The sequence below is a fragment of the Meriones unguiculatus genome, chromosome 7 (assembly GCF_030254825.1).
Source record: "Meriones unguiculatus strain TT.TT164.6M chromosome 7, Bangor_MerUng_6.1, whole genome shotgun sequence".
In the NCBI taxonomy this organism is placed as follows: domain Eukaryota; kingdom Metazoa; phylum Chordata; class Mammalia; order Rodentia; family Muridae; genus Meriones; species Meriones unguiculatus.
In genome coordinates this window covers 109981915-109990200 of record NC_083355.1, presented here as the reverse complement: position 1 = coordinate 109990200, position 8286 = coordinate 109981915, and the positions used below count along the sequence as shown (strand labels likewise).

At 46.5% G+C, this 8286-nt stretch overlaps 1 pseudogene; it reads left to right on the top strand.

The window, feature by feature from the left end:
* The first annotated feature begins 4773 nt into the window (after window positions 1-4773).
* LOC110554381 (proliferation-associated protein 2G4-like) overlaps window positions 4774-8286 on the top strand; it is a 29388-nt pseudogene continuing 25875 nt past the window's right edge.

The window sequence follows — 8286 nt, the reverse complement described above, 5'->3', positions numbered from 1 at the left end:
CTGAGGACCTGATAGACACTCAGTCCATGGGGCTGGATAGCTCAGCAGTCCCAGTCTGGTGCTGGAAGCCTGGAGGATTCCTGGGAGCCACTGGTCTCCAGTTCACATTGGAAGAAGCTGGGCTCTGATGGCAGCAGCAACGGCAGCAGCAGAGAGGGTAGATAAACCCACCAGCCAGACAAAAAGGCAGTCAGCCAAAGAGGGAAAGCTTTCCCCTTACACCTCCTCAGGTCTGGGCTGCTGCCAGCAGCTGCCACCCACACTTAGGTGAGTCTTCCCGGTTCAGCTAACCTAGTCAGGGGAATCCAGGTCTGACCAGAGCCACGTCTCTTAGTTGATTTCCATCCCAAACGGGTTGAGAAGCAGGATTAACGATCACACTTCGTCTCTCACCAGTTTTGTCTGGACTCTAAGTGCGTGTGACAAGCATGCAACTGAAGTGTGATGGGTGGTGCCCAATGTCAGCTTGACAGAATCTATAATCACTTGGCAACAGGCCTCTGAGAATGTCTGTGAGGGATTGTCTTGGTTATGTGCATTGCCATAAGAGGATCCATCTTCATCCCCACGTTCTCTGTGCAGAGGACCCTGGAATGGATTAGAGAAAGCGAGCTGAGAACTAACACACACTCACTCATTGCCTGCGCCCCTGACTCTGGACGTAAAGTGGTAAAGTGAACGACTGTCTGAAGCTCCTGCTTGATTCCTCCACCGCGACATTTTAGCTGTGTGCTTTTAGCACAGACCCTTTCTCCCTTAAGTTGCTTTGGTCAAAGTATTGTTTCACAGCAACAGACAAAGAAATTAGGACCTGGAGTTAGGAGGTGGCTTTGATCCCCTTTTTCTGCTACTGCTGGAGGCCGTCTTACAAAAAAAGGAAGGGTCTAAGGGGAAAATGCATCTAATGTCAGACACGGTGGCCTATGCCAGTAATCCCAGCAAGTGGGGGATGAGGCAAAAATATCAGGAACTTAAGGTCGGCAGGGTAGCAAGTAGTAAGCCAGCCTAAGCTACATGAAATCCCACCCAACCTCACCAGCAAAATCGCACCTGTTTAAGAAGCACTTGCTTGTGAGGAGGTGTTTCCAAGTGGAGGCCCAGTCATCACAGAAGTCTCGCAAGGTCATTAGGTAACGGCTCCATTTTGCAAGTAAGAAAGGTCTGGAAAGGTCAGTTAACCTGCCTGTAGTTGGTATCTGTTGCTGCAAAACAAATTAGTCCCTAACAGACTGGCTCAGTTTTTGTGAGTCAGAATTGAGGGAACAGCTGGGCTGGGAGAGTCTGGCTCAGACTTTCCCGGGAAGCTTTCAGTCAGCTGGTTGACAGGAGCCACGGTCGTGGAAGGCTTAGCCAGGATGAGCAGATCCACTTCTGTGTCTGGCAGAAGAAAGGCCTCGTGGCAGTGTCCACACCTCAAACCCTGAGCGGTGGATGTCAGGTTGTGCGGCAATGAGAATTAATGTTGCAGGTAGAATTCAATTATGAATTTGTGTGTAGGGACACTCGCCTGGGTTCTCCAGGTGGCCGCAGAGGTAAGGTTGTGGAACTCCTAGAGAACACCAGAGAAAGACTTGACAGGAGAAAAGGTGCTGGGAGGATGAGGTGGTGGCTGAAGATGGGGGAGGGGCAGGTGTCAGGGCTCTCCTTGATCTCACCACCTCCCAGGCACAACCTGAGGGAGGAAAGATGGATTTGGGCTCATGGTTTTAAAGAGACATCAGTCCTCCACTGAGAGAGAAGATGAGGGAGTGGGTAGCTCAGTCCTTGGTGTTGGGAGCACCTCACAGAGGCCCCTGGTGAAGGCTCTTCTTGCTGTGGCAAACTAGGAAGCAGAGAAAACTCAGCCAGAAGTGGGAGCTGCAGCTTTCCTAGGGCCTCCCTTAGTGGCTTGCTCTACCAGCTGGGGGACCATTTCCTAAAAGTCCCACCACCTCTCCAAAGCAGAGCCATTAGCTGGGATCTTTGGGGACAATTTAAAAAAATTATTATTATTAAACAAGATCCTTTAAACTTCTTTAAAAAAAAAAAAAACCAAAAAAAACATTTTTTTATTTTGTGTGTCCGGGGAAGGAGACCTCCCTATGGAGGTCAAAGGGCAACTTGCAGGAATTGGTTCTCTCCTCCCACCATGAAGTTCCAGAGATTGAATTCAGGTCATCAGGTTTGTTGTCAGGACCTCTTACCTACTGAGCCATCTTGCCCGCCCCAGGAACATTTTAGATTCAAAACACAAACCAAGGAACAAGAGAGATTTCAAGAAGCCAGTAAAGGTAAGAAAACAGTCTCCCGCTAGGGACTCCTGAAATGTAGAACCGGGTGTCATCTTGACTCTGCCCCTGTCCACCCGATGCTGATTCTCCAAGCTACAGAACTGTGAGATGAATTTGTGATGCTATAGGCTTCTATGCTTTTTAGACGATGTTGCAGGAACAACGGGAAACAAACACAGTTTCTCACAACGCTGAGAGACATGGCACTTGGCAGCAGGAGTCAGCTCTTGGATCCTTCCCAGGGGGGCCCCTCTACAGGCTGCTTGGGTGTCCTTACACAAGGCAGCTGTCCTTCAGGTTCAACACAGAACACAAGGGACCTGCTCATCCAGTATGTCTCGGGAAACCTAAACCAGCTTTCCCATCATCTTCCTGTTTGTACAATTAAGTACAATTTATTCTTAAGAAGGCAGGAAGTGAACTCCGTTTGTTGTTTTTCCAAGACTGAGTTTTTCTATGTATCCCTTGCTGTTCTCGAACCCAAGCTGCACCTCAGATTCACAGAGACCCGCCTGGCTCTGCCTCTCAGGTGCTGAGATCAAAGGCGAACTAACTACCATTGCCTGGCCAACTCCATTTTTGGAAGGGAGGAGTTTCAAATAATTTGTGAGGCCTTTTCACTGCCCAAGGTCGGGCCAGATGAACTAAAAGGACTTGAAATAAAAGGAAAAGCTCAAGTTTCTAACTGTGATTGTTACTTTTAATTGTCAACTTGATACAATGTAGAATCCCCTAAAAGAGACCCTCATTGAGAGATTGTCTAGATAAATTGGCTTGTGCACTTATCCATAGGGAACTGTCTTCCTTATACAAATTGGCGGGGGTGGGGAGAGCAGGGCTGTGGGGGTAGGGAGTGTGGGGAGGAGCTGTCGATTGTGACTGGAGCTGGGTTTGTGTCCTGCACTCTATCAGAGGAGAGAGGGTGTGCTGACAGCAAGCATACATGCGTTAGCTATGCTCTTGACTTACGATGGGATGTGACTAGGTATTTAAAGTTTCTGCCTTGATTTTCTCACCACGATAAGCCGAAACCTAAAACAGCAAGTGAGATAAGTCCTTTCTCCCTTTAATTTTTTTTCCAGGATATTGTACTGCAGCAACAGAAATGAAAGTAGGACACTGATCCCAGAGTCTTTCCATCTCCAAGAATTACAAAGCTGGGTCTAATGTCTAGATGGGCATTGGTGCTGAACTTGGGTTCCCCGGGAGCAGTCATGGGGATCTGAGAGCTATGTCCCGAGTTTTTAAATTGTAAAGGGAATGTTGCCAACCGAAATGAGGCTGCGCCAGCTCTTGCATAAAATGACATCGACTGGATTGCTTATACTGTGAGCAGAGGCTCTGGGTGGAAGTTATTGATGTCTTTAATAAAACATGGAATGGCTAATGATATTAAATAAATCCTCTCTGATGGACAGCATCCTTAGAAATGTGGCCTCTCAGGGCTGAATACGGAGAGCATATTGGTGCAGAAGAAATGTGGCAAACCCAGAGTCTTGCCACCCTGTGACGAGGGAAACTGGGTACCATAGAAACCGGACATCACCCAAGCCACCTGGGTGCTAACCAAAGCCAGGAGTAGCCAGAATATCCTCGTGCCCAGGTCTGTTCCCGGAGCCTTAGTGAAGAAGCCAGAGAATTTTCTAACTGCTCCTCTTGGAGGCTTTGGCCATTTCTAAGGTACCACATTGAAGAGGCTGTTAATGTGTTTCCATGGAAACTAATGGGGTAATAGGACGGAGGTGCTGCTACATAGTAGAAGAGAGAATTTTGAGGAAAAAGAGAAGAGGGGTCCCAGTCTAAAGCATTGCCTAGATACCAAGAGTTTCTCTGCAGGTAAGATGGAACTCCAGGCTTCATCGAGTTTCTTGTCTACACCCAATAATAGTCCAGTGTAGAGATGGATTCAGGTGACAAGATGCTTCTGAATCCTATAACAGTTCCAAGGACCCCCCTCCTGCAACTGCTATAGAAAACACTATAATGGTTCCTCAGAAATGTGTAAATGCAATTACAATGTAAGCCAGCAATTTCACTCCTAGGTACATATTCTAAACTGCTGGAGGTGGGGCTAGACGAGCAACTCCCACACCCACACTCCCAGCAACACTCAAAACAGGTAAAAAGTAAAGCAAACCCATGGACAGACAAGTGGATAGGCAAGTTGTGGTACTTACATAGGATAGAAATTCAACTTTGTCCTAGCTATCTTGGGCTGTCAATCAGCTTTAACACATTGTAGTGCAGTGGTTCTCAACCTGTGGGTTGTAACCCCGCAGGGAGTGAATATTTACATTATGATTCATAACAGTAGCAAAATTACAGTTACGTAGTAGCAACAAAATAATTATATGGTTGAAGGTAGCCACAACTGTACTAAAGCATCATAGCACTAGGAAGGTTGAGAACCACTGGCTTAGGGTCACCTGATGAAAAAGTCTGTTGAAGGATTGCCCTGATCAGACTGGCCTGTGGCCATGTCTGTAAGGGATTGTCTCGACCGATGATTGATGTGCGAAGGCTGAGCCCAGTGTCAGTAACACCATCCCTAGGTAGGTGAGTCTGGATTACATGAGAAGGCTAACTGAGCATGAGCGTGAGAGTGACCCAGAGAGAGAGAACCAGCAAGCCCTGTTCTGCCTCAGCTTCCTGCCTTGACTTTCCCTCAATGATGGGCTGTCACCTGGAAGTACAAGCTGAAACTTAAACTCTTTCCATCCCAAGTTGTTTTTGCTCAGAGAGTTGCATCACATCAACAGAAAGCAAACTATTAGGGCCTTAAGATATAATGGACTCCTAAAACACGTTACAAATGTCAGTGTGACTTAAAGACATTGTGCTAACTGAAATAAGCCAGCCATAGAAAGCACCTCGTGACCCCACTTAAAATAGCTGGCTACACAAGTCAAACTGGCAGAGACAGAAGTAGAGGGCTTCCAGGGCCTGTAGGGAGAGGCAAATGGGACAAGATTTCACTGTGGGCAGGGATGGTGGTAATGGCTGAGCATAGTATGAAATTAAGCCCATTAGAGAGTCTACTTAGATGGTTAAGATGGGGCCAGAGAGATGGCTCAGCATAAGAGCCCCGGATGCTCTTCCAGAGGACCTGGGTTCAGTTCCAAGCACCACAAAACAGCTCACAACTGTCTGTAAATCAAGTTCCAGGGGGTTCAATGCCCTCTTCTGTCCACCTCAGATACCACAAATGCATGTGATATACAGACATGCATGCAATCAAAAGACCCATATGCATAAAATAATTTAAAAATTTAAAGGATTACTAAGATTATATTACAATATTTCAGAAAATTAATAATGACCCTAGGGAGGTCACACTAGGGGAGGATCAGACTTGGTGAGGACACAGAGAGACTTGGCACCCCGGCCTACCCCACAGACCCTACAGAGTAGAGAGCAGGATATCCGCGCAGCTGCATGTGAACACTGACGCCAGCACTGGGCACGGAACCCACAACTGTTGACCCAGAAATCCAGTGATTGCACAAAGCTGCTTCCAAGCCTGGTAGAGGTCTTTCCACAGATCGGCACTGGCGCTGAAATGCTGAGAGGGGAAATTCTCAACCTCGGTGTAAGCCAGCCTCATCAGACTGGCAGGACCCGTGGATGAACCAGCAGGTCAAAGAAGGGGGAACACTCTCTCCTCGGGCCCACTCCTTCTCTATCCTTATTCTACTGCCCTTGGAAGTCAGGTCAGGGTTCCTTAGCCTGAATGGCGGCTTCCAAGATTTCTGGCATGTCAGCCTCAGACTGAGAAATTCACCATCGGCTTTCTTGGTTCTCAGGCTTTCAGACAGCCTGTTTGGCACTTATGAGCCTCCATGGTCATGTGTGCCAATTCCACTAATAAGTTCTTTCACGCCTGTTCAACGATGAGGGACAGGCATCCTTTGGTATCCCTCTGGACACTGAAACTTGTTCCAGAATTCCCACAGACTCCAAAATCCACGGATGTTCAAGTATCACATAAAGTGACTGGCATTTGTTTACAATCTATGTATACCCTCCTGTCTGGCTTAATCTTCTCTATAATATTCATAATCCCTAATAAAATGGAAATGCTGTGTAAAAAGTTGTGAGACTGTATTGTCTAGTTGATAATAGCAAGGATAAATCTATAGGTGTTCAACATAGATACAATTGTTTTTAAATATTTTCATTCTGTAATAGGTTGGTTCCATGTGTCTTGCTTACTTTTTCAGTTGCCATGGTAAAGGTCTATGACCAAAGTAACTTTAAGGGAGAACAGGTTTACTTTGACTCCTAGTTCCAGGATATATAGTGGGTGAGTCACACAGGTAGGAACTTGAGGCAGTTAGTCACATTGTATCCACAGTCAAGAAACGTGACAGATGAATGCTTTCATTTAGTGAACTTGTACCTTTTCCTATAGGCCAGTATCCCAGCCTAGGGAATAGTGCCACCCATAGTGGACAGATCTTTTTAACTAGTCTAATCATGATAACCTCCCACAGTCATATCCAAGGTTCATCTTCCAGATGATGCTAGATTCTGTTACAGAGATTAACAAGACTAGTCATCATACCATGACTGTGAAACCTGCAGATGTGGAGGGTTGGCTGGACCTATGCATAGCCTATTCCGTCTCCCTGTAGGACCATGCCCTCATGAAAGAGGCTCATGAGACACCTCTCTCTCTCTCTCTCTCTCTCTCTCTCTCTCTCTCTCTCTGTGTGTGTGTGTGTGTGTGTGTGTGTGTGTCTGTCTCTCTGTATGTCTGTCTAAACTGTATCTGACAAGAGTTTTATTTTGGACTTCATCCAAGACTGTGAACAATAAATTTGCTGTTTATAAGCCACATGGTCTATGCTTTGTTGTTACAGCAGCCAGTAAAAACTAAGACACTTTCTTCAATCTGTGGACATTCCTATAAATGTCATCAGCCTGCCAAGTGGAGAAAATAACAAATTGGGGGGGGTGAATATGGGTTTTCCCTTTAGAGCTCATGTACTAAAGGCTTTGTCCCCAGGGTGTGGTATCAGGAAATTATATATTGAGAGGTATATCCTAACAGTCCTGAGGTCAACTGAGGACACTGCCCAGGCAAGAGATTAAGATGGCTCTCATGAGACCATTGGTAGTTTTCAAGAGATGGTTGCTATAGAAACCTGAGCCCGACCCCATCCAACTCATTGGCTTCTGCTTAGGAACTTGTTCCCACATGTATTTCAACCATGGACACCTGCTATGACATGGCACTGCCCGAGAAGACCCCTCACCAGAGCTCATGGCAGGCACTGTAAACCTTTAACCACCAAAGCCCTGAGCTAAATGAACCATTTTCTTTTGGGAGCAAGATCTTCTGCATCCTAGCCTGGCTGCAAACTCGGAGTGACTTGAAGCTCAAAAGTAAGGGAACTATTTATTTTTCTTCTGCTTGTTTTTGAATTTTTATTTTTAATTACGTATATATGTGAGTGGCCAGAGGTAATGTTGAATTCCCTGGAGCTGGAGTTATAGGTGGCTGTCAGCTACCCGATGCCGGTGCTGGGAACTGAACTCAGTACTTGCTCTTAACTGCTGAGCTATCTCTCCAGTCCCAATATTGAACTGATTCTCCTTGGCTCCACCTTCCAAGTTCTGGGATTACGGGTGTTCAACATTGTGCTTAATTTAATGGGGATGGAATGCAAGCATTTTACCAAATGACCTCTGGTCCCAGCCTCTAGACTTGCTTCGTTTATGAAATTAGCCTACATCATTAAAATAATGCAAAATGCACTGATACGCCACTTTCTTCCGCTGTGGCAGGCACCTAATCCAAGGGATCTCTCTGACTCCTCCCACAGTGTCTGACGCTAGTGCCGCTCAGTTTGCAGAATCAGAAACTGCTCAACAAACAAGCCCAACTGTCTGTTCAACTCCCTCAGGAAAACACCTCACCAGAATTCACGCCCACCTCCCAAGGGCACATCCTCTTCTGTATTCTCTCCTGGTCTGACAGCTTTTGCAAGAAGGAGGCAGACTGGTTCTCTTC